Genomic DNA, 27,683 nt, shown 5'->3' with positions numbered 1-27,683 from the left:
CTGTAAGCTCCGAGAGACGCTGAGCTTGCAAATTTGCTGGTGCCAACACTTCTTCAGCAACTTTGGCTTCTTTGGCAACCACAGGAGTCAGCTGAGACATTATCGCCTGGACCAGGCGTCAGCAGCTTTGGCACAGGTGTTGCTGGGCCGTGACAGCGTTGGAAGTGCCTTCGACTAACACCAGCAGGGGCCGCATCTTCCAGGCATATCGACAGACGAGCTGTCACTTCCAGCATCGGATATGAGAAAGATCATCAGTGGCAGGAAAATTGCAGTAGCCGTGGGATAACCAAGAGGATCATATTCCATCAATTAATCCTTCCCTGTCCTTTCCCCTGGGGGCCAGCCTTCCCTAAGAGAGCACGCATGCTGTTTCTCCGTGGCTGATTTTATAGTGACAGACCACGTGGGAAATCACTCCCTGTGACTGGGTGGGGTAAGTCTATTGAATTCTGAGGTTTAGTATTTAGAAGCCCGCTTGTCCACAGATAGAAGGCTCATTCTCCAATATAAATTCAATCAGGATTTTTTTAAAATTAATTCATTTATTTTTATTTTTGGCTGCGTTGGGTCTTCGTTGCTGCACACGGGTTTCAGTAGTTGTGGCTCACGGGCTCTAGAGCTCAGGCTCAGTAGTTGTGGCACACAGGCTCAGTAGTTGTGGCTCGCGGGCTCTGGAGCGCAGGCTCAGCAGTTGTGGTGCACGGGCTTAGTTGCTCCGCGGCCTGTGGGATCTTCCCGGACCAGGGCTCGAACCCGTGTCTCCAGCATTGGCAGGAGGATTCTTAACCACTGCGCCACCAGGGAAGCCCAGGAATTTTTAAAATGTTATAACTTTGACTCTAAATGCTGGCTGTTTTGTCTTATTTCTGGATTGGTTCAGAACTCTGGAAAAAAAGGTGCTATTTTTTGAGCTTCTCAAACACTCACAGGCACCATCATCATCACCATCATCACCATCGTCATCCTCATCACTGTATTCTCAGGTCTTGTATATTATTTGACCCTAACAGACACATAAAAATACATTTGAGGTAACTAATGCATGAGAAAATATGTGCAATACTCACCCCAGGAAAACAGCAGAAATATCTGGCTGGAATTTGAAGGGTGGGTGTGTAATGGTAAGAAGGTACATCCGTAGAAAAATTATTTGATGACTGTTCCAGAGGCTCAATTTTTTCCCTAAGGTTGGTATCCCCCAGGAAGCAGAGTTAACTCATTTTTGTTTGTTTTTTTTGTTTTGTTTTTGTTTGCTTTTTTTTTTTTTTTTTTTTTTGCAGTACACGGGCCTCTCACTCTTGTGCCTCTCCCGTTGCGTAGCACAGGCTCCGGATGCGCAGGCTCAGCGGCCATGGCTCACGGGCCCAGCCGCTCTGCGGCATGTGGGATCTTCCCAGACCGGGGCGCGAACCCGTGTCCCCTGCATCGGCAGGCGGACTCTCAACCGCTGCGCCACCAGGGAAGCCCAGAGCTAACTCATTTATTGTTTGTACTTTCAAGAAACATCTTTTGAGCATTTAATATGTGCCAGGCACACAGATAGAGAATCCCCACCTTTAGGCAGTCGTACTGTAGTTGGATAGGCAGACCTGGGTGCGAATAACTGGAATTCAATATGACAAATGATTTGCTAACAACAGAAACCAGTTACTATAGAGCATAAAGAGGTGATAATGAATTCTGACTGTCAAGAAATTTAGAGGACCAAAGGATATCAACTTAAGTTTGTGGATTCACAATATGGAAAAGAGGTACATTTGTAACATCGAACAAATCATCAGTGAACTGACAGTTCTTCTGGAAGCTAGCAAATGGAAAAGACCCTGTTCAAATGAACTGATGATTCATTCAAAGAGTATTGAATGAATACTGAGGGACAGCTATATACAAAGCCCCCAGCTATACAAATAGCTGAGGGACGGCTATATACAAAGAACTGCCCTGGGACCATGGCAGATGCAAGTATGACAGACACAGGACAAAGACCCCTGGAGTTACATGTGAAGGGGGATGATTATAGACCTTCTTTGGTTTCAGGACTGAGTTCTCATTCCCAGGCTCTGTACTTGGCAGAAGTTTCCTTCCTACAGGGATTCCTGCAATGGAGAGGGATGGGTGTCAAGCCATTTAAGCTTTGATTCAAGCTTGAACCCATGATCCTGGACATCTTAAAGAAGAGGATCAAATTCAGAAAAATCTCTTATCAAACTTTTGAGCAATTTTCTGTTATAGACAATAGGAAATAAAGTTACCTTGGAGAAGGATTCCTTTACTCTGGAAATCTCAACTCTCATGGAAATGGTCACTTGTGATTCTGATACCAATTCCAATGTGGAGATTTTCCCCCGCGCCACCAAGCAATTCTTGGACACTAGCCAGGTGTGCTACAATTCAACTCAATTCTGACACTATCTGCATGGAGATGACATCAGATGCCACAGGTTAAGGGCTCAGTCCTGCAAGACTGTCCCCACTCCCACCTCAGATGCGAGTCACAAGTCCATGTTATCACCTGCACTTCTAACTGAGCAGTTATAGACCAGAGAGGTTTTACAGCCCTCTCCTTGGGTTTGATTAATTTGCAAGAGCAGCTCACAGAACTCAGAGCAACATTTTCCTTACTAGATCGCTAGTTTATTATAAAAGGATATAACTCAGGGACAGCCAAATGGAAGAGACGCATGAGGCAAGGTATGGGAAAGGGGCGTGGAGCTTCCATGCTCTCTCCAAGGGCATCACTATCCCCAAATCTCCACACGTTCACTGGCTTGGAAACCCTCCAAACCCTGTCCTTTTGGAGTTTTATGGAGGCTTCATTACATAGGCAGGATTGATCAAATCATTGGCCATTGGTGATTGATTCAACCCTCAGCCCCATTCCCCACCCCAGAGTTCAATGGGGTGGGACTGAAATTTCCAACCTTTTAATCACAGGGTTGGTTCTCCTGGCAACCAGCCCCCATCCTAAAGTGAATCCAAAAGTCATCTCATTAACATAAGTAAAGACACCTTTGTCAATTTTCATCACTCAGAAAATACCAAAGGTTTTTGGAGCTCTGTGCCAGGAACAGAGGACAGAGACCAAAAATATATTTCTTATTATAAATCACAATATCACACCACTCCAACCCACAAGGTAGACAATGGCAAAGATGTGCATACCACAGGATCCTTTCTCCCTGGCTATAGTTAATAAGATCAAGGCTAGCCGTCTAAGATGGAACAGTCTCTTTCCCAAACTAGAACTGGGGCTAAGAGACACTTGCAAATGGGTACTTGACTTGAAATTATATAAACTTAGACACTGTGCGGAGTTGAATCATACAAACTGATTTGAAATGATATAATTATATGATGAACTTGGACACTCAGACACCGTCTTTCCATCTTGTGTAGGGAGAAGCCAAGGCCCATTTATGAAGAGACAGCTGATGTACAATGTCAAAGAGCATGAATGAGCCTAGTTGCCAATAGCTCAAATCTTTGTGAGATAGCTTTGCTCCTATTATCCTATTACCCTATAATAAACCTCCCACACCCTATATTTTTGTTTAAGTTAGCTTAGTGGAGTCTTCTTATTTGTCATCAAAAGAGCCTTAAGCTAAAAAATAAACATAAATAGAGCAGAAGAACTGTGGTTTGTAACTCTCTAGCTACAAAAAGTTTGATTGACTTTCTTGGTCCTTATAAAGTCTATTTTATTATGGGAAGACTTGCTGAATATAACCTGAGACACATCATTACAAGTTACTGCTTGCTCTTAGGAAAAGCAGTTGCTCAAGTAAAACCCTCAGTAAAGTTGTGTTGTTACAGTCTGGCCTTGGCTTAGCTATAAGCTAAGGGAAGGATTTTTGTGAAGTGGTTATGAGGGAATAGACTCTCCTTATCCTGAGTTCAGCTTCATCAGAGCAGCAGCATTGATTGAAGGGATGTAGAAGGTTCTAGAACTGCGGAAAGTGAACGGTGGTCCATGGTAGAATGGAGCTCACCAGTCTGGAATCCCGCAAAGCAGAGGCATAGGTGTGACTTGACTGACCAGGAACCAACATGAGGCAACCTTCCCCCCTGCCTCTTCCCGAGCATGCCAGAGGGGAAGGAACAATTATGGCCGAGACTGGCTAGGTGCTCACTGATACTATTGCCACTTCCTGAACACACAGACTACATCTCCCAGGCCCTTTGCAGTGGTCAAAGGAGCACAACTGGAAGCGAGATACAGCTCATACAGATGATATGCAGAGGCCTCCAAGAGGCATAGAGGGCAGCAAACCCCAAAGATAGAGGAGCCTGAATTCCTGAGTCATCTCTTGGAGGAGAGTTGCCAAACCTGCTTTGGGAGTTGTGATGTGAGCAAAGGATAAATATTTATTGTGTGAAACCATTGAGATTTTGAGGTTGTTTTGCTACTGCAACTAACGTTAATTACTCTAATGCAACATAAAGAGATGTCTGAAGTTCTATTTTTAAACAGTTGAGGGCCTTTGAACCATCAGAGGTCCGGGTTACAGGAACAAGAATCAGACATATATCTTTCTCCCAAAGAGATTGCAATTCACTAGGCTAAGAAAAAAAGTGACAATAGAAAGATAAACAGGAACCTAATAAATGACTGTGTTTTCCTATTGTAGACATTTGTGATGAGGCACAGAGCCAGGAGGAAATGTTTAAGCAACAACTCTATAGTATTGTTCTTTTAACAGAATTGCCAAGAGTTGAGCGCTTGTTTCACAAGTGGTGAAGTCATTGCGATCCTACCCATTTTTCTCTCTGAGCAGCTCGCGGATTTTTGTTTATAACCTTTATTTCTGCATTGCCATGGTTTTATCTTTTACTTCCCCATGGCTATTGGAAAAGAAAACAAATTAAAGAGACAGCATATTAAGTCAGTTCTTCCTGAGCCAAAATTTTGCTAACACAGTGTTCTTTAAGTATATATACCTACAAACCAAAATATGACTAAAACATCCAAAAAATAAGTTTATGGGGTACCCTGAAGGAACAACTATTCACCTGGGATATACAGACTTTCTTTGTTTCTTTCAGCTTCCTTTTCCCATTTCCTTGGGACTGGATAAGGCACCGAATCAGAGGTTTGCAGTGGCCATTCTTTCTCTCCTGGACGACAAGCAAAACTGAGTGAAAGGAGATATCCAGCCAGGCGAAGTGGATCTGTGACTTTTCCTCTCAATTTTTTTGTTTTATTCAAAAGTAACTTAAGGGCTTCCCTGGTGGCGCAGTGGTTGAGAGTCCGCCTGCCAATGCAGGGGACATGGGTTCGTGCCCCGGTTCGGGAAGATCCCGCATGCCGTGGAGCGGCTGGGCCCGTGAGCCATGGCCGCTGAGCCTGCGCGTCCGGAGCCTGTGCTCCGCAACGGGAGAGGCCACAGCAGTGAGAGGCCCGCGTACCGCAAAAAAGAAAAAAAAAAAAAAAGTAACTTAAAATACATGCTACAACATGGATAAACTTTGAGAACATTAAGCTACGTGAAAGAAGCGAGACACAGGAGACCACATATTGGGTAATTCCATTTATATGAAATGTCCAGAGTAGACAAATCCATAGAGACAGAAAGTAGATTAGTTGGTTGCCAGGGGCTGGGGGTGAGATGGCAGGGGGCAGGGGTGACTGCTTCTTAATGGGTACAGGGCTGCCTTTTGAGATGATGGAAAAGTTCTGGAACTAGATTATGGTGATGGTTGTACAACATTGTGAATGCACGAAATGCCACTGAATTGTACACTTTAAAACGGTTGAAATGATGTTAAGTGAATTTTACTCAATGAATTCTGATTTTCAAAGGTAACTTAATATTATCCGTTGCCTTCCTTGCCCCACATATTCTCGTTCTGTCCCTTACTCATCCTTCCTAAAGCTATAGCATTAATAACAGTAGAAGTTAAATGCAGCTCACTGCAACCAGACTGGCAAAAACACAAAACTCAGCTTTAGGGCAATTGACTGTCTGCTGAATCAATGGAAAATCTGATAGGGGAAATCACATGATCTTTAGTCAAGCCTCAGGGGAGACTATACTTCTACCTGGAGCAGGCACAGACCTATAAGTTCCTGGATGGGAGATTAAGAAACAAAGACCAAAGAAACATATCTGGATCTTTTCAACTCACCTCCCCCAAATGCATATTGGTGGCATATATAGATTTGATCATTTAAAAAAGTCTTCTTACCTCCCAGAACTGTGACAAACCAGACTTAGATAATGAAGGATAGAGTGACCAGCGGGCAGAAAATGAGCTGGGGTTGGACTGTGGTTGTCACGTTGATCCCTAAAGTGTCACCCAGTCCCTGTCACTGACTTTGTGCCAAGCAGGTAGATAGAAAGACATGAAGCTTGAAGAAAATGGACTGAAAGTCACTTGCTTTAAATTCCTGCGCTCCCTTCGTGCCTCAGCCGGGCTTTGTCTTCAGTGAGAGGGTTTGGCATCTCTGCCTGAGCTGGGAGATGAAGGGCATAGGTGTCACTTCATAAAGAAGTACATACCCTCAACCCAGGCTCCAGTCTGTTCTGTTAGATGGTTTCCAGGCATCTCAGAATGTAAAGTTAGTAAGATGTCAGCAAACTCTCCCTGGTCATGCAGGACAGAAAGCAAACACCATTTGGTTTTTTGATTATTGACGCCTACATCCTAGCCCTGCTTTGAAGAAGATTTGAAGAGAATCAAGCGAGGTAGCTGCCAGCCCCTAAGGCAGAGGTGCACTGGAGCTGGCTTGGTTTATAAGAGTTAGCTGCTAAACTTTCAAGAATTTTTCAAGCCAGTGATTAAATTAAACCTTTATTTTTTAAAATTATATTGCAGGGCTTCCCTGGTGGCGCAGTGGTTGAGAGTCCGCCTGCCGATGCAGGGGACATGGGTTCGTGCCCCGGTCCGGGATGATCCCACATGCCACGGAGCGGCTGGGCCGGTGAGCCATGGCCGCTGAGTCTGCGCGTCCGGAGCCTCTGCTCCGCAGTGGGAGAGGCCACAATGGTGAGAGGCCCGTGTACCGCAAAAAAAAAAAAAAAAAATTATATTGCAAATGTTACTAGAGCTGCAAGAGGTGTCAATTTACTGGTTATAATTAGTATAAAGCGGATAAACAGTAAATCAGCAGTAGACTGCATAACAGATATATGACAATAAATTTATTGGGCAAAAATTTAGTGGATTAGGCTACAACTTTATTTGTTATGTCATGGTTGAATTGCAATCGTAGGTTGGCTATGGATATATGAACTCTGCCAAAATCAACAAAAGCCTTTAGTGAGGGTCAATTGGCTATGTGGAATTTACAATAAAGTGTGCTGTATATTTTATTATTATTTGTAAATTGTACCCCACGTTCCTTTTATATCAGTAAAATTCATAGTAAACTCATAAGCTCACTTTTTGTGACAGCCCGTTGTTAAACATCACCTGCACACCACTGCTCATGGTCAATAACCCTAGGAAACCTGTAGTAAGTTATTTGTTCATTTTTCCCACCTGTAAAAGGAAAGAAGGAAGGAAGGAAGGAAGAGAAGGAGGGAGGGAGGGAAGCAAGGAGAGAGGGGTGGTTCTAGATAATCCTACCCCTCACATTTCAAATTTAAAGTACTGAAGAAAATTCTAGATATGAAAAACACAGGGCAATCAAAAAAAGAGGGGATATATGTATATGTATAGCTGATTCATTTTGCTGTACAGCAGAAACTAACACAACATTGTAAAGCAACTGTACTCCAATAAATATTAAAAAAAAAAAAAAACCAACCCACAGGGCTCTCTCCTTACACAGGTAGAGCAGGTGCGCTCCTAGATGGTACAATTTGAGAAGTACACCAGACCTTACCAGCCCAGAAATACCTGTTCCTTTGCCTTGCCAGAGCCTGATTCTTGAAATTCACAGTATTTGAGCTGCAGCTAGAGAAAGCCCGAAGACCCAACGCAGCCAAAAAATAAATAAATTAATTAATTTTTAAAAAAAGAAAAGGAAGCAATCTGGTGTAAACAGAGCACTTGGACCCCGAGTTAAATTTTTGATCCGTGTTAAAGCTGCCTATATTTTTATGGGATAGCAGGGCAGATTATGACTTGTGTGAACTGTTCGTAGGTAGTAAGTAGGAGCCCAAAACATGACAAAATTATGGTTACCAGTGCATCTTCTGCTGTTTGCAAATGGCCAGTTGTCTCTGGGAGCCTTCCTGGGAATAGCATGTCTATAGTTGCCAGATAGAGGAATTGCATAGAGGAGGTGACCAGCTCCTTGGCTCACTGGATCAGCGCCACTGGATCTGTAGAAAGGCAAGAGGATGAGACCAGGGAAGGGATGGTGCGCTCTGTGGGGTTGAACTTGACATTTGATGTGTTGAAGTCATTTCTCAGCACAAGTTCCCCTTTACTTGGCCGGTTGGAAAAGGTGATTTACGGCTGTCAGGCAGGATTCACAGGAGTCACAAGCATAAGACGCATCTCCTTATGGCTGAACTCACCTTCAGCAAGAGGGTTAGAGGGCTGTGCTTCACAGCAACCCTTGCTGAGTCATTGCTTCTGGGCTGTGGGGAGAGCTGGACAGCAGAAGCTAAACCACAAGAGAGGAAACACAGAGGCTGGAGGCAACTTCGTGGTCCCATTAGTGCCCACGTGATGCGTGCTCTTTCCTGAGTCCTGCCCTCCCCGCAAAGCCTCCAGTAGACTAAAAAATAAAAATAAAATTAAAGGTAGCAGCTGCTTGTTCTCTGTGGCTTTCATCGCTGTTCACTCAAAAAGGGCTGCAATAAGCCCGGCTCATGGGAGGACCGGGCCTTGGCCACTCCAGACCACCAGCCATCCCTCCCAGCTGGAGAAATCCACTGGTGAAGAAGGGCAAAAGGGAATGTCTGCTCAGTCCTTCTTTGCATGGCTGCTTGTCTTTGACCTTGTTTTCTGAACCAAAACTCAGGACATGTCTGAAAAAGGATTTTTGTGCTGCTCCCAGGGACATGAGTCAGTCGGGAGAAGCATGGTTTAGAAATACAGATGTTGGAATCTCTGGCACATTATAAGAATAGCAAGGGACAACAGTAGTTTGAGAGTCAAATGGAAATGATTAAAAATTATATCTCCACTGCTTAAAAACTGTACGGTCTTAGACAAATTATTTTACTGGGACACAGCTTTTTCCCCCAGAAAAGGGAGTCATAATACCTATCTCACAGAGTTGTTTTGAATATTGAGATAATATATATATAATAAAGTAAGGGAAAAGCTTCACTATAGATGTCACAATTGCTTTCTAAGAGACCAGGATTACTTCGTTCTTCTGGGCATCTTCACGGTTCGGTTGGTGGGCTTTCCTTAGTAAAGAAACAAGAATATGGATTTTCTGCAAATAGTCCAGGAGGTATTTCCTGGGGAATGGGATGAAAACAGGGAAAGAATATAGGATCCAGTGAGATGATGTGAGGCTAGGGGAGGAGGTTCTAAACTTAGGGGCTTGAAGGCTGGAAAGAACAAAGTTCAAATCCTACCCCTGTCACTTACTAACTTGGATCTTTGGGCCAGTTCTTTGCCTTCATTTAGTTCAGTTTCCTGGAAAATTGGGATCATCACACTTCCCTCTCAGAGCTCGTGAGAGCACAAAATGAGATAATGACTGTGAAGAACCTAGTACACAGTATCTACTGTTGCTACTGTGAATAACACTGAGAATATATGGTCTCGTCTCCACAATGGGGGGCCCCTTGGCAAAGGCATGTGCCCTGCCTGTTCAGCTAAGAGTGGACACATTCCTGGCCCAACCTCTCTGGTGTCAGATGGGACACTGTTGAGAAAGGTTAGGGAACATCCCTGGGTTCCAGCAGCTATCACAGTGTAAGCCCCAGCTGAATCCCAGGTACCACTTCATGCTCACCACTTAATGTACTATTTTGGACATCAAAATTATATTTTATTAAAACATAAAGTAATCATATGTGAATAGTTGAATGCTAAAGAACATTTTCAGATTTCTCAGTGGTTAATTTTTTTTAACATCTTTATTGGAGTATAATTGCTTTACAATGGTGTGTGAGTTTCTGCTGTATAACAAAGTAAATCAGCTATATGTATACGTATATCCCCATATCCCCTCCCTCTTGGGTCTTCTTCCCACCTTCCCTATCCCACCCCTCTAGGTGGTCACAAAGCACCGAGGTGATCTCCCTGTGCTATGCGGCTGCTTCCCACTGGCTATCTATTTTACATTTGGTAGTGTATATATGTCCATGCCACTTTCCCACTTCATCCCAGCTTACCCTTCCCCCTCCCTGTGTCCTCAGGTCCATTCTCTACATCTGCATCTTTATTCCTGTCTTGCCCCTAGGTTCTTCAGAACCTTTTTTTTCTTTTTTAGATTCCATATATACATGTTAGCATACAGTATTTGTTTTTCTCTTTCTGAATTACTTCATTCTGTATGACAGACTCTAGGTCCATCCACCTCACAACAAATAACTCAATTTCATTTCTTTTCATGGCTGAGTAATATTCCATAGTATATATGTGCCACATCTTCTTTATCCATTCATCTGTCAACGGACACCTAGGTTGCTTCCATGTCCTGGCTATTGTAAATAGAGCTGCAATGAACATTGTGGTACATAACTTTTTTTGAATTATGGTTTTCTCAGGGTACATGCCCAGTAGTGGGATTGCTGGGTCGTATGGTAGTTTTATTTTTAGTTTTTTAAGGAACCTCCATACTGTTCTCCACAGTAGCTGTATCAATCTACATTCCCACCAACAGTGCAAGAGGGTGCCCTTTTCTCCACACCCTCTCCAGCATTTATTGTTTGTAGATTTTTTGATGATGGCCATTCTGACTGGTGTGAGGTGATACCTCATTGTAGTTTTGGTTTGCTTTTCTCTAATGATTAGTGATGTTGAGCATCCTTTCATGTGTTTGTTGGCCATCTGTATGTCTTCTTTGGAGAAATGTCTATTTAGGTCTTCTGCCCATTTTTGGATTGGGTTGTGTGTTTTTTTGATATTGAGCTGCTTGTATATTTTGGAGATTAATCCTTTGTCAGTTGCTTCATTTGTAAATATTTTCTCCCATTCTGAAGGTTGTCTTTTTGTCTTGTTTATGTTTCCTTTGCTGTGAAAAAGTTTTAAGTTTCATTAGGTCCCATTTGTTTATTTTTGTTTTTATTTCCATTTCTCCAGGATGAGGGTCAAAAAGAATTCTGCTGTGATTTATGTCATAGAGTGTTCTTCCTATGTTTTCCTCTAAAAGTTTTATAGTGTCTGGCCTTACATTTAAATCTTTAATCCATTTTGAGTTTATTTCTGTGTATGGTGTTAGGGAGTGTTCTAATTTCATTCTTTTACATGTAGCTCCTCAGTTTTCCCAGCACCACTTATTGAATAAGCTGTCTTTTCTCCATTATATATTCTTGCCTCCTTTATCAAAGATAAGGTGACCATATGTGCGTGGGTTTATCTCTGGGCTTTCTATCCTGTTCCATTGATCTATATTTCTGTTTTTGTGCCAGTACTGTACTGTCTTGATTACTGTAGCTTTGTGGTACAGTCTGAAGTCTGGGAGCCTGATTCCTCTGGCTCCGTTTTTCTTTCTCAAGATTGCTTTGGCTATTCAGGGTCTTTTGTGTTTCCCTACAGACTGTGAAATTTTTGTTCTAGTTCTGTGGAAAATGCCAGTGGTAGTTTGATAGGGTTTGCATTGAATCTGTAGATTGCCTTGGGTAGTACAGTCATTTTCACAATGTTGATTCTTCCAATCCAAGAACATGGTATATCTCTCCATCTGTTGGTATCATCTTTAATTTCTTTCATCAGTGTCTTATAATTTTCTGCATACAGGTCTTTGATCTCCTTAGGTAGGTTTATTCCTAGATATTTGATTCTTTTTGTTGCAGTGGTAAATGGGAGTGTTTCCTTAATTTCTACTTCAGATTTTTCATCAATTGTGTATAGGAATGCAAGAGATTTCTGTGCATTAATTTTGTAACCTGCTACTTTACCAAATTCATTGATTAGCTCTAGTAGTTTTCTGGTAGCATCTTTAGGATTCTCTATGTATAGTATCATGTCATCTGCAAACAATGACAGCTTTACTTCTTCTTTTCCGATTTGGATTCCTTTTATTTCTTTTCTTCTCTGATTGCTGTGGCTAAAACTTCCAAAACTATGTTGAATAACAGTGGTGAAAGTGGGCATCCTTGTCTTGTTCCTGATTTTAGAGGAAATGGTTTCAGTTTTTCACCACTCAATGGTTAATTAAAAGACACTTAAAACTCATAAAAATATAACAGTTCAAAGGGCAAAAATCATAAAAGTAAACCAAATAATTGGTTTTCTACTTTTTAGGAATTATTTAGAAAAAGATACATAAATTCCCCTTAATATATTTTTGATCCAGAAAGGCAGCCTTTGCCTTCTGTGATTGAGATGACAAATGTGAAAGACCTATTATTTACCTATATTTATTTATATTATATTACCTATATTTATGTAATTAAAATAAATTCATGTACATGAAAGAGTTTTGTAAACAAACTCAGGTATGTCATGCAAAACTAAGGTATTAGGATTATTATTACCAGAAGAAAATGATACCTATATGGCTGGATATTCCTTTTTTATATCAAGTACAGCTTTTCTTCAGACATGTTATCTAGGCATTAAGGGATTTAAAAAAAAATCCTACCTGGAGTTCCACCTAGTTTCTCCAAGGTAACTGAAATTGCACGTGCTGTGGTTCTAGGGTTTATGCCCAGGTTAAGTGGACCTGTCTGCTGAGTCCTGGAGGAGCAGAAGAGGCTTTGCTTACCTCCTGCATCTCCTGTGACAGGTACCTCCCTCCCCATGGCAATGAGTACTTGGTGGACTCAGGGCTGGCACTGGGCATATAGAGTGGAGAAGACAGGCAGGTCTCTGCTGCAAAGGTGGCTACTATGGAAAACATTTTGAGTAAAGTACACAATATTCATTCATTTCCTTCTCTGTAACAAGTGATACAAAGTAAACCTACAGAGGTATTCAAATAGAGACTTGACCTAGTCTGAGAGTTTGGGCAAAGGCTTTTCCAAAGAACTGATACTTTAACTGCAGCACTTGATTAGAGTTTGCAGAGAGAGAGCAGCACCCATTCCCACCAGAAAGAGGAAACAGCACGTGTAAAGGCACTGAGGCAGAAAGGGGTGTGGTGTTTGAGGATCCAATAGAGGGTCAGCATGTCTCAAGTCTAGTAAACAGATGGAGAAAGTAGCCTGGGATGAAGGGGGCAACTAAGAATGAATCTTCCAGGTTTTTTACATTGGTGAATGGTGGAGATAAACCCTACCTCTCACAACTAAGGCAATAACCATCCATAATAGATAAGAGAGAGGGATAGCAGAAGGAGAATATATAAACACTTTCATTAAGGGTGCGGATGGTTTATTCAGTTACCTAGAACACTGTGCCACTGGCTCCAAAGTCAAGGACTTTGAACAGCCCGAGCTGGCTCATCTTCCTCTATGTCATGGCCAGCTTGCAGACGCATGGGCAAGAGATAGGCTCTTTGAGGGTGTGGATAGTTTTGTGCGACTCCATTTCCACTAATAGGAACAGACTCAGGGTGGACCCTGTTGATGATGCTATGATCGTCATGCATAAAGAGAGCACAGTAGAGTTGAGTCACCAACCAAACCTGTGTCATAAGTGTTCTGCGCATCAGCACACTGAAGCACAGAACCCAACCTGCTCCTCGGGTTCCTCGCCGGCTTCCGGAGGAGCTCCCACACGGAGATTCTCTAGAGTGAGCATATCTGCTTCTCAAGACCTGCTTATGTGTCCTGACCCCTCAGAGGCATGAGAACATGAAGGTGTTCAGAGCCTGCCACAGGTAGCCACGCAGCCTGCATCCACCCTTTGCACCAGTGGGTTGTACATGAGGGCTCCAGAGCGAGTGGTGTCCTCCTGCTGGACTCTCCTGGGGCCTGTGACCCATCCACCCTGGGATGGAACTTTCCGTCCCAGCACTACATAGACACATGAACAGTCCCTCCAAGATGCGACACCCCAACAAGCATGCCAAATGAAAATCATCTCATTCCAGTAAAGAGAAGCAAGAGAAGTTGTTACCAACCTGAGTCCTTGGACTCTTTAATCAATAGAAATTGCTAAGAGGCCAGACGAGAAATTCAGGCAAGGCTTTACTGGGACCCATGCCGCAGCCCAAGGGAGCAAAAACAAGCAACAGGTGCGCTTGCTCGCTCCCTGAAGTGGGTAGAGCTGATGCCTTAAATGGAGTGAGAGTGAGGGCAGATCAGTGAGTCGGACCCGAGGCGTGGCTTAGGTGGTCTGCCCACCCCCTTGGTGTTGCTGTGTGCAAGGATCACGCGCAGTCCCCTGATTTTGCTCCCGACACCTCAGAAGTGGCGGTTGGGTTTTGGACCTTTTGTATCTTTTTGTTCATAATTTGCCCCAACTGCCCATTCATGAAGTTACTTTTAGTCCCTTGTAGTTTCTTCGTATTCTGTTGCTGGAGGAGAGGTTTATCCAGGTGCAAGCACTGTAGCAAAGGGTCCCAGGTCCCAGCCTGTCTCAAAATCAGTTTCTCCTCTTCTAGGCTCACATGGGAAACGTTTGCTCTTAGCACCTGTCTGCTAAGCAACGTCAGGGACCTTCCAACTGTCCGTCCCGCCACGCCCAGCACCACTCCTTCTCCACCTCCTTCTTTTCCTCCTCCTCTTTCTTTTTCTTAACATTTCTCTATACATTCCAATATTTCTATAATGAACGCACCATGTTTTAATGAACGGGGAAAAATAGAAGAACTGAAAGGAAACTCAATCCTCAAATCACCAAGAAAGAGCCTGGAGCGGTGAGTACCCTGAGGTCTGGTCCTGGACCTTTCACTCATGATTTCTGTAACCTTCATCTCCCTGTGAGAGGGAAGGCTTTAAATCATTTCTAAACTCTATTCCAGCCATCAGCTAATGGAACATGTGAATAAGTTGATTTTTTTTAAGGCAAAACAAACCTCAGGGACAAAAGGCATTCTCCAGTAACTTCATCATAGGCAATAAAACAAAGAAAACAGCCTAGAGCAAGGTTATCGGATTCAACCACTGACCTACCCGTTAGCCATGCTAAAAGGACTCAGCCCTTAGACCTCAGGGCAATCCTGCCATGGGGACGGTGAACACACACACTGGAGGACTCCTTGAGCTGGAAGAATTTCTTTTATCAGTGATTTGCTAAAATGTTGTCAAAAGTAGAGTCTCAAAATACATTTCTTTTAACTTCAGCATTAGAAATGAGTAGGACGATAGTGTTACCAAGCAGTTCCCCTTGAGTGAGATGATTATTGATTAATACTTTCTCCATTTCTGAAAATTCATGCACGTTCTGCCACCCCAAAAAGTCTCTACTCCTACTCATATTTGGGGGAGGTCTAATGAGTGAATGGCATCAATCCCCCACTCCAAGACACTAGAGGACTTCCCCATGTTCTGAGAGACAAATAACATTTTGGGGTCTCCGCTGTCAGAAACGGCTTCCTGTTTATCAGAGAGCCAGACACGGGAGACCTGTTGGTAGAACCAAAATCAGAGTTCACCTGAGTTTCTATGGGGGCTTTATCATATGAGAAGAATAGTGAGGCTCCCTCTCCACCTCTCCCTGTCTCTGGATGGTCAGCAAGGGAGAAATTGCCCCCTCTACCCGGCTTGAGTTCTTACAGCTGAACCAATAATAAAATCAACATGACACAGATTGACGGGAGAAAAGGAAACACATTTTAATTTGTGTGCACAAAGGTCTCATAGAAAGGGCACCGAAGTGGCCAAAGCAGACAGTGTTTATGCTTTTTAGATAAAGAAACAACAAATTTGTGAACAATCGACAGGACAAAGAAACTTAGGTTTTGGGTGCTCAGTTAGTGAAGAATCTAAATGGAGTTTGGGCTTGGGGTAGTAAATTAAAGAACTAACAAGGTTTGTCTATATAGGCTTCCTGGCCCCAATTCCCCATCCCTGGCTGTAAGGGTGTCCTACCTCCAGATGTAGGGAGTTCACCTTTCACATGAGAGATTTATTTCCTGTTTTCAGGGAGACGGAGAGGAGGGTCAGAGCGTCCCTCTTGCACTGGTCATTTCTTAAGTAACTTTATTATTTTTTTAATTAATTAATTTATTTATTTGTGGCTGCTTTGGGTCTTAGTTGCTGCACACCGGCTTTCTCTAGCTGCGGTGAGTGGGGGCTACTCTTCCTTGTGGTGCATGGGCTTCTCATTGCAGCGGCTTCTCTTGCTGTGGAGCACAGGCTTTAGGCGCACGGCCTTCAGTAGTTGTGGCTCGCGGGCTCTAGAGCACAGGCTCAGTAGTTGTGGCGCACGGGCTTAGTTGCTCCGCAGCATGTGGGTTCCTCCCGGACCAGGGCTTGAACCCGTGTGCCCTGCATTGGCAGGTGGATTCTTAACCACTGTGTCACCAGGGAAGCCGCCTTAAGTAACTTTAATTGAAAATGATATGCCTTGGAGGCACATTTTTGGGTGGCCTGCCCTGGACTTCAACAGGATCACGGTTGACCTCGCCACCACCACCTGCACATTCCCACCACTCGTGGGGATTTGCTTGAACTTGAGAACATTTGTTTGTGGGTGCCTTGAGAGAGCTTGAACCCTGAATCACAAAAATCAATGTCTAAAACTGACAAGTTGCAAATCAACTGAGAAAGCTATTCGCATATTTGAAATGTATGGTTCAACTGTGTCATTTAACCTCCACAATAGTAGACTGCTGGTTATTGGTGCTCTCATTTTGTAGATCAGGAAACAGAGGCTCCTTGAGCTATATTAGGTCTGCATTGAATATTAATCTACCACTTTAATGTCAGACCTAAAATAACTGGGAATAAGAGATCAAATAAAAATCAAAAGGCTAAAAAGAGAAAACAAGTCTATCATGAGTCAGGAGAGTATCAGGAGATTTCACAATTCCCTGAAATCCCTAGAATATCACTGTCTAATCTGATCACTGTGACTCGCATGTGGCTATTTAAATTTTAATTAATTCCTCGGTCACATGAAGCACATTTCAGTGTTTAATGGCCACACATGGCTAGTGGCTACCTTATTGGATAGCACAGATTTATATAGCGTTTCCATAATCACAGAAAAGTCTATTAAACAACATGGCTCTAGAATGTATCCTCATGAATGATGGGGTCTATTCTTAGAAGATGATGGTTTTTTAAATGCTATTGTCTGAGCAATACTTACACTGAGCTCCTAGAGAACAGAAGGAATCTGCTTTCTCCCACTGAAGGGACAAGAGGCAGCAGACAGTCTTTCACGAGACTTCCCTGCTGGCACAGTGGTTAAGACTCCTCCTGCCAATGCAAGGGACACGGGTTCAAGCCCTGGTCCGGGAGGAACCCACATGCCGCGGAGCAACTAAACCCATGCGCCACAACTACGGAGCCTGTGCTCTAGAGCCCGTGAGCCACAACCACTGAAGCCCATGTGCCTAGAGCCCGTGCTCCGCAACAAGAGAAGCCACTGCAATGAGAAGTCCGCGCACCACAAGGAAGAGTAGCCCCCGTTCACCACAACTAGAGAAAGCCCGCGCGCAGTAACGAACACCTAACGCAGCCAAAAATAAATAAAATTAAATCTTAAAGAAGAAAAAAAAAAGAACCCGCTCACTTGCCTAGGAGGCAGAGTTGCTTCAGTGGCCAAAGGGTGAGGTCTTTTATGGTCCAGTAGGCACACAGTCTTCCTCTGAGCTCTCTCTTCCACTCCAGGTGGCCTGATGGACAAGTGGACTCAGGGCCTTCCCTCAGGAGGCCCCATCAAGTTGCTCACCTCAACATCCTTCTGTGACGCAACCAGCCAGAGGTAGGTAAGATCCTAAGACTTAGGTTTGACCCAGAGTGGGGAAGGGCCAGGAAATTCAGGGTCACAAATCTCATTTATGCCTCAAGCCTAAAGAGATCCATCGTATCCCCACCAGAGCTGCATTGAGAGTTATTGCCATTGGCTTGGTCCTTAATAAAAACTGCAATGTGATTTTTATTTGATATTCCTGTATATACTGTTCTTTGTGGAACCTGAGAGAAAGAGACTAACAGGCAGGGAAGGATGGAGGTGACCCTGGGATGCTAAACATTAACTATCATTAAAACCCCATCTCCCAATCACCAACACTTTGTCCATTTTCTTTCTTGGGGACACACTGCCCATTCCCTTCTTTCCGAAAGTCTCCTTCGTTTCAACGACAGGATTCTCTGAGTTTTCTTTCCACCTGTTTGACTTTTCATTTAAAAAATGCCTTTAATTTGTTCTTCTTTTTCAACTTCTTAAATGTTGATCTTTCCCAAGAGTCCACACAGAACTCTTTTCCCATTCTGAACAGTCCTACACAATCACACCTCTTTTTATGGTTTTGCCCACTTGCCATGTATTAATGCTCTGGAGGTTCTAATTACATCTCACACCTCTCTGTTGAGCTCCGCACACAGCTACTCAATGGCCTGCTAGATGTCACCATTTGGATGCCCCACGGGCAATCCAAAGTTATTTTATCTTAAACGGAGCTTGTTCTTTTCTTCTCCATTGCTAAACCTTTTTTCGCCCAGCTTCAGCCAAGGCTGGTCATTGCTAGTGTTACTCATCTTTGCTGGTCAGCTTAAACCAGGGTTATATTTCCGTTGACCCTAGGCTACCTCAAACAGCCTGAGACACAGAACTCCATGAAAACAACTGATAACATATCAAAGTTTTTTTTTTTTTTTTTGGCTGTGGCACTCGGCTTGCAGGATCTTTGTTCCCTGACCAGGGATTGAACACGGGCCCTGGCAGTAAAAGTACCGAGTCCTAACCATTGGACCACCAGGGAATTCCCTGCAAAGGTTTTTAAGATAATGTTCAGTGCTGGTGAGGATACAACGTGAGAGCCCCTATCACATGCTCTTATGATGGGAGTATAAATGTATACATTTCTGGGCAGCAATTTGGTGATATGTATTGTTAACAATATTAAAACACTCCTTTAGAACACTCTTGGGTCCCTGTAATAACATAGTGAGACAGAGACCAGTCTGGCGTGGAGAATCTTTGGAGTCTCTACTGCCTTCTTGATGCCAAGAGACACTCCTACAAGCATCACAGGTATAAGGAAGGTGATGCCTTAAGACCAGGTTATCAGAATAATTTTTCACAAAAGTTTAAGTGTACTGAACCCATCTTCAAATTACATCATCCGTAATTCCCTCCAGACCCATTTGTCTTTCATCATGATAACAATTCACAATTTATTATATCAGAATATCAGGTCTGATGATAGACATTCCCTCCCAGTTTGGAGACTTTTGTGCTCAAGAGTCTCATCCAGGGCTAGTTTCTTCCTCTGGCAGGTGCTCAGATGCTAGATACAAGACCTCAGCCAATCAGAGCTTGAGGGACACTTTCTAGACTCAAGGCACTCTGCTATCTCATTTGCAATGAGATTATATAGGTATATCCTAAGTAGAAAACGTGGAGACAGCAAAGAATTCCAATTCTATCAAACCACACTCCAGGCACAAAAGTCAACTATAAAACTTTATAAATAAAATGTAACGCAAAACAGCACTACCAGAAATGGGTAGAAAGCTCTATTCAGGGAAATCAAAGAAACAATGAATGTAAACCAAATTAGTGCGTGGATTGGAGACATGATGTGGTACTTTAGCCCCTAGAGCTGTGTGCCTGAAGTGATGCAAAGTCTTCCCAACATGTGTCGAGAGTTTCCAAAAATTTATTCTCAATTCCTCCCGAATGGATGTATACTAAATCAATAAGTAGAGACATAGGTAAAGATTTGTGGTCTAGGGTGTTCAGTGCAATATTATTTATAAAAATAAAAATATTGAAGACTATAAATGTCTAGTTATAGATGGGTAATAAATAAATTATAGTACAATGAATACTATACCTCCATTAAATTATATTTTGAAATAATTTTAATGTCATGGTAAAATGCTTATGATACAATACTGAATTTAAAAAAGAACATACACATATGTACAGGTATAGTTTAATTTTAAATGTCTAAATATATGTATATGTGCAGTTGAAAAACAAGAGTTAAAGAAAATATACTGAGTGATGGCACTAGAGATTTCCCTACAATGTGTAGCTGTTATCTTTTGAATGAGAAAAAAATTAGGAAAGCAATCAGGCTGTCTCCAGCGTATTAATCAATACCTGGTGACAAATAAATAGTTTTTTTAACATCTTTATTGGAGTATAATTGCTTTACAATGGTGTGTTAGTTTCTGCTTTATAACAAAGTGAATCAGCTATTCATATACCTATATCCCCAGTTTTTATAAGTTCTTTCCTCCATTTAGATTTGAGTACCTTGAGAGTAAAGACCCTGTCTGCTATGTATTTTGTTTTCTCCCTTATAGTACAGGGTTTTTTGCACAAGGAGGCAGTCAACCACTAAGTCTAAGGAGAAACAGCTAATGTGATCAGCTCAATGATCACTTCTAAAAAGGCTCCATGGTCAATCTGTCAAGAAAATGAATGGCCACTAACCAGGTGAAATTCTACAGGGGTGAAGATGCCAAAATTCCCAGTGTAGAGGAATACCAAAAAAATTCGAGTCAAGCATATCTGAGTTCTAACCCTAACTTCATCATTTAATAGCTAAGTAAGTTTGGCTCAGTTACCTGCTTCTGTGAGCCCCAGCTTGATCACCAATAATAATACCACTCCTAAAGGTAGTTATAAGAATTAAAGGAGGTACAGTGCCTGGCAACTTGTCGGTATTTTCGTTTCCCCCTTTTGAGACATGCATCTTTTCACCAAGAAACAAATGTTATGAATAATTAAAATTGTCATCAGCATCCTCTGTTCATTACTATCTTCTTTTGAAGAACTCAAAGGATTTAACGTTAAATTTTAAATGATACTTACGTGGAAGAATCCACCCACATCTAGAAAATTAGAGGGTGAATCTTTGTTCTTGCTGCCAGCAATTAAATTTTTCAGTATTTTCCTGAGAACCTTTTGTTGTTTCATCAAATCTGAGAGGGGTGGGACACTAGTTTCCCCAGGGCCTGGGGTTAAGCATTATACATAAAAGTCACACAGATATCAGGAGAGATGAATACTTTGTCTCAGGTCACTTATTTTCAAAAGGCTTTTGAGGCAGGAGAAGAGGTGGATGGGAGGAACTTTGAAAGAGTAACCAGCTTTATGAGGCGAAAGGAAGTCATTTTCATAATTTAATACTAGGAAGCAGAATTATCTTTGATGAAATAGTTACCTTGGAACTAGAACAGCTACTATTTCTTTTGTGTTTTTCCCTTACAATACAGGAACATTACAGTGAATGTAATAGGGCCATGTGAAAATCTATTTTTCACCCAATCCAATTTCTCCTTGTGCTGTGACTAGTTGGTTAAGCAGTAATTTTCAAAATATTTTTTTCTTAGTCATCTACTGAGAAAGATATTATTCTTTCAAGAGAATATTCAGAACATTTCTATATTCTTTCATTTGATCCATGAACAATTCAACCTTTACATTGCCCCTACTTTGAAGGTGGTGGCAATAATTAGCTTGTGCTATTTTTGCATTAAGCAAACTAGTCATTTCAACAGAGAAGAAAACTGGATAGTAATAATGATTTGATGTGCATGATTCAATGTTATTTAATCTAAGGCTGTGTACAGTTCCACTTAAACTGATTCCATTCCCCACCACCTTTGGGAAATATTGTTTTGTCATTATCATATCATTCACATTCCAGAATCCTTGATCCTTACATTACAATTCTTATGGTGTAGCTTTTGTTCTCAGGGACTCAAGCTTGTACCTCTACGTCCTCTAGATACTACATCATCATTCCAGGTAGGAGGAAGGGGTAAGGACAACAGAGTGGGTCTACCAGCTACTCTTTGATTTTCACCAGGAAACAATAGTTTTCCTAGAATTTCCACCCCAGTAGAATGCAGCTTGCATATCACTGGTCAGAATTATGTTACATATTCATTCCTAACTGCAAAGAAAGCCTGAGAAGTCATCCTCACAAAACATTTTTCCTCTGCAAATGTATCAGATATTCTATCAGATCCATTTTCACCCCCAGAGACATCTTCCTGGTGCCTATTGCCCTCCTCCAATCTGAGCTCAATGTGCTCTAATCACTCAGCCAGAAACCCAGGACACCTCAATTTTCATCATGCTAGGAATTTTTCTTCCTCTTGCTCCTGTGTTAGATCCTCTGTTTCTCGGATGCTTAGTTCTTGGCTTACTCCCTTATTTTGGTGGTGTACATCCTTCAGTAGCTTTTTGAAAAGGACAAGAAAATTTTTGAGACCTAACATCTGAAAATATGTTTTATCTTGTGTCACACTTGAATGATAGCTTGGTTGAGTAGAATCCTAGATCAACAATCATATTTTGGGGCTGATAGTTTATTTTTTTCTCTCAGTATTTTAGCGATGTCGGTCAACTGTCCTCTGGCTTTCATTAGTTCTGATGAGAAGTTCAACAATCATTTTTATCATGGTTCTCCTGGATATAATTCATCTTTTCTTCCCCTCTGGCTGCTTTCACAGTTATCTTTGATTTTATTAATTTTATTATGATGAGCCTAGGTGTGGTTTTCTTCATGTTTATACTGCTGAGGTTTAGTTGAGACTCATAGATCTCCAGGTTAATATTTTCCATCAAATGTGAACATTTTTTAGCCAATGTGTCTTCAGTTTTTTTCCTCCACTGCCTAGGATTCCAGTTACATATATGTTACACCACTTGATATTTTCCCACAGCTCACTGAGTTGGGTTCTTTCTTCTTCTCAATCGTTCTTCCACTCTGTGCTTCAGTATGGATGGTTCCTATTGATTTGTTTTAAAGTTTATTGACTTTTTTTTCCCTTCACCATTGGTCAAATTACTGTGAAGTTCAGTCAGTAAATTTTTCATTTCATATATTTTATTTTTCAGTTCTAGAATTTCCACTTGGTTTTTGTATTCATTTATTTTGACGTTGCATATGTTCTTTCCCAGCTTTATTGATGTATGATTGAGATACCAGAAGAACTGCATATATTTAGTGCATATAATTTGATAAGTTTGGACATGTGCATATACCCATGATACCATCACTACAATCAAGGCAATAACATAAACATATCCATTACCTCCAAGTGTTTCCTTTTAGTTTTCTGCTTATTTTATTTTGTTTGTTTTGTTTTTGTGGTAAGAACAGTTAACATGAGATCTACTCTTTCAACAAATTTTTAAGTGCACAGCACCATATGGTTAACTGTGGACACTTGGGTGTACAGCAGATAGCTAGGACCTATTCATCTTGTATAATTGTAACTTTATACCTTTGAACAACTCCCCAATTCCCTCTCCCTCATCCGCTGGCAACCACTATTCCACTTTCTGCTTCTGAAAGATTGAGCGTTTAAATACTTCATATAAATGGAGCTATGCAGAATTTGTCCTTCTGTGACTTACTTATTTTACTTAGCAAAATGTCTTCCAGGTCCAACCGTGTTGTGACAAATGATAACATTTCCTCCTTTCTTAAGGCTGAATAATATTCCATTGTCCATGTATACTGCATCTTCTTTATCCATTCATCCATCAATGGACATTTAGGTTGTTACTATATCTTGGCTACTGTGAACAATGCTGCAATGAACATGAGAGTGTAGATATTGCTTCAAGATCCTGATTTCAGTTCTTTCAGATATATACCCAGGAGTGGGATTGCTGGATCATATTGTAGTTCTATTTTTAATTTTTTTGAGGAAACTCCATACTGTTTTCCATAGTGGTTGCACCATTTCACTGTCCCACCAAGCATGCATAAGGATTCCCTTTTCTCTACATCCTTGCCAACATTTGTCATCTCTTGTCGTTTTGATAATAGCCATTCTAACAGGTGTGAGGTGATATCTCGTTGTGGTTCTGATTTGCATTTCCCTGAGGATTAGTGATGATGAGCACCTTTTCATATACCTGTTAGCCATTTGTATGTTTTCTTTGGAGGAATGTGTATTCAAGTCCTTTGCCCATTTTAAATTTGGCTATTTGTATTTTTTGCCATTGAGCTGTATGAGATCTTTATATATTTGGGAAATTAATCTCTTATCAGATACACGGTTTGCAAATATTTTTTCCAATTCTCTGGGTTGCCTTTTCACTCTGCTGATTGATTCCTTTGCTGTGCAGAAGCTTTTTGGTTTGACGTAGCCCCACTTGTTTATTTTTGCTTTTGTTGCCTGTGCTTTTTGTGTCATATCCATGAAATTACTACCAAGATGAATGTCATGAAGCTTCTCCCCTGCTTTCTCTAGGAGTTTAACAGTTTCAGCTCTTACATTTAATTTTTTAATCCATTTTGAGTTGATTTTTCTGTAGAGTGTAAGATATGGGTCTACTCTCATCTTTTCACATGTGATTATCCAGTTTTCCCAATACGATTCGTTGAGAGAGTATCCTTTCCTCATCATGTATTCTTGGCACCCCCCTTTTAGTTCTTTTAAAGAGTTTCATTTCTCTGGTGACATTTCCCATCTAATTATTGATTGTGGATATTTTCCTTTAAATACTTAAACATAATTATCATAGTTATTTTACAGTTTTGGGTGCTAATTCCAGAACTGTGTCATATCTGGGCTTGTTTGTATTAAATGTTATTTCTCCTGGTTATGATTCATGTTTTCCTGTTCTTCATATGTGAGTAATTTTTTTTTTTTTTTTTGCAGTACGCGGGCCTCTCATTGTTGTGGCCTCTCCCATTGCAGAGCACAGGCTCTGGACGCACAGGCTCAGCGGCCATGGCTCACGGGCCCAGCCGCTCCGCGGCATGTGGGATCTTCCCGGACCGGGGCACGAACCCATGTCCCCTGCATTGGCAGGCGGACTCCCAACCACTGCGCCACCAGGGAAGCCCAGTGAGTAATATTTTTTATTGTAAGATGAACACTGTAGATACTCCAATGGGTTTCGCTGTCTTCTAAGAGTGTTAAGTTGTGTTCTAGCAGACAGTTAACTGGTGGTTCAGCTTAATCCTGTTGAATCCTAGTTTTACTCTGTATGAGACAAGATGAAGAGCAGCCTTGACTCTCGGACTTCCCTAAGGTGTAGTCATATTATCTCACCTAAATAACCAGAATATGTAGTGAGGTCTCTCCACCCTGGCGAATTAGCATTCAGATGTCTCCCCAGCACTGTGAAATCCCCGGAATCTTCAGCCAGCTTCATGGAGTCTCTCCATCCATGTGTGCAGTTTAGTATTTGGCCAAAGATTCAGGAGGACTCCTTTGCTGATATCTGAGTCTCCTACTCTGTGCCCCTTCCCTCTCCCTAGTACCTGACCCACAGATTTCAGCTGTCTTATTGTCCGTGAGTCCCAATTTCTGTTTCTCCCCGCTCTGGCTTCATTTCCATGTGTCACCTTTATAGAGAGCCTTCAGGTAGAAAACAAAGGTGAAGGTGGTAGTTACTTTATATGTTTCCCTTCTCTTAAGAAGCTTAGCCCTGCAGTGTTCAATGTTTAATAACTGAAAAGTTACTTCATATACCTTGCCCAGTTTTACAGTTGTTTGCTGTAGGAGGGTGAGTCTATACCAGCTACTTCATTAAAGCTGGAACTAAAAGTCAGATTGACTGAATTAATTAATTAATTTTTTATTTTATTTTATTGGCCGCACTGTGCGGCTTGTGGGATTTTAGTCCCACGACCAGGGTTAACCACTGGACCATCAGGCAATTCCCTGAATTTTTTACTTTTAACTTTATATTTCCAGTGCCTATACAACAGTTTAACTCAACACTTTAAAAGGGACAATTTTTATGGTGTTACTGATTCTGCCCACCCTCACCCCCTGTATTTAGTGATCAGTGTAGGAAAAAGCGGGGAGTTTTAACTGAGAGTGTGTAATATACGTAAAAACTTAACAGCATAACTGCTGGTAAGATTGATTTCTCACTATAAAGTAAGGCATGAGTCAAAGAAGATGTTTTTGCTCTGGATTAATTCAGTGCAGATTTGGATTTCTATTTTGACAGGCTCCCCGGAGTCTTCAAATACTAGCTTTAGAAAAATGATTCCCAGCTTAAGAATGGAGAGAAGATTCTGCCAGAATGGATACATATAGAGGAACCTCAGTTCACCTGGTTGGTAACAAAAAGGTAGAAACTGAAAGTATTTGAATCCTGGTCATTGTCCAATTTGGCCAGGACCAGAGAAGTCATTTTACATACTCAGTACTTCCCTTTCTTCTCTGGTGAAAATCAAGAGGCAGACAGGGTGTTTATGGCAGTGATGGCTATCTTCTTTTTATACTGAGGGAGTAAAAGTATATAGTTTGAGTATGAGACAACAAAACACAAAAACAAAAAACTTCTTGATTCTAAAGAAGAGATTCTCATAGGATCAAGAAGGGGACGAAGCAGTAACATTTGGTTTGAAAATTTTGAACAATTTATCACCATTGTTCAAAATATTAGATGCATACGATAGATGATAGATAGACGATAGAAATATTGCTTTATTTTTCTCTTTAGGGTGTGTGTGTGTGCGTGAAAAGAGAGAGAAAAATAAAACAGATATGGAAAAATGTTAATTGGCAAATTTAAGTGAAGGATATATATGGGTATTTCTTTTAGTAATCTGTAATTTTTCTGTATATTTGAAATTTTTCAATTAAAAATATCATCATGATTAATAAAGGTGAAGCTCTGTATTTTTAAAATATTATATGTGTCTCTCCAGGGAGTTTGTAGAAGCTTCATTTAACAATCCCCTGCATTCCTCTCCCCAAGACTCTATCTTTCTACACACTTAGAATACCTAAGAATCTCTGCTGTGGGACATGCCCAAACCTTCCCCTCTTCCCACTCCTCCCAGACATCAAGCTAGTCCAACTAAGAGCCACCGCTCTAGGGGTTGGGACATTGGAGCCGAGTACCAAAGCAGGTTATGTACCATCATTCTCCTGGAGAGATTTACATGCTTTGAAGTTTTAGATGTAATCTTCCTCAGAGACAGATGGTTGAACTGGATAAGCCTCCCAAGGTCCTTTGGATTGCAAATGTGTCTGACTGCTGAGAGGTAAGGGTTTAGAGTCTCTGGAGGAAGTATCACAACTGTTTATTTTCCCCTGTGGTCTGACTACTCAGATTTTTGAAGCTAGCACACACTTTTGCTTTGCTCTGTTTGCTTTTCCATCTCCTGAAAGAGCTAAGATCCAGTGTCTGCCTGGCAAAGTTGCCAATGGCAGCATATTCCCGGAAGCTCCCACCTCCAGATGATGTCAGACCTCACGTGACCCAACCACCACTCGTTGGGATGCGTGACATCATTCCAGGATGTGATTCCTTCTAATGCAGAGCTTGCTGTCAATGTGCTACTGTTGCTGCTGCCACTGCTAGGAACAGCAAGCCATAACCTCAGGCAGAGTCAGCTTTGCACAGGTCAGCAGTCAAGGCTAAGTAGACAAGAGACTCACCTGAAGGTCACATCGCCCCCACCAAAAGGCAGGGACTTTGGGGGCAGGCCACGCAACACATTAAACACGCATAAAGCATTCTCCGACCGCAGATCAGAAATGAAAGAAAGGTGCTTTTTTCCTGCCAAGATGTGGTAGCATGTGGTTTATGCTTTGTTAAGTCAGGCGTTTTGGTCTGTCAGGATGGGGTTATGTGGGTAAATGTTGGGG

Source organism: Tursiops truncatus, chromosome 1, assembly GCF_011762595.2.
Source record: "Tursiops truncatus isolate mTurTru1 chromosome 1, mTurTru1.mat.Y, whole genome shotgun sequence".
In the NCBI taxonomy this organism is placed as follows: domain Eukaryota; kingdom Metazoa; phylum Chordata; class Mammalia; order Artiodactyla; family Delphinidae; genus Tursiops; species Tursiops truncatus.
The sequence above is the reverse complement of the archived record's forward strand: the minus strand, read 5'-3'. Positions refer to the sequence as shown.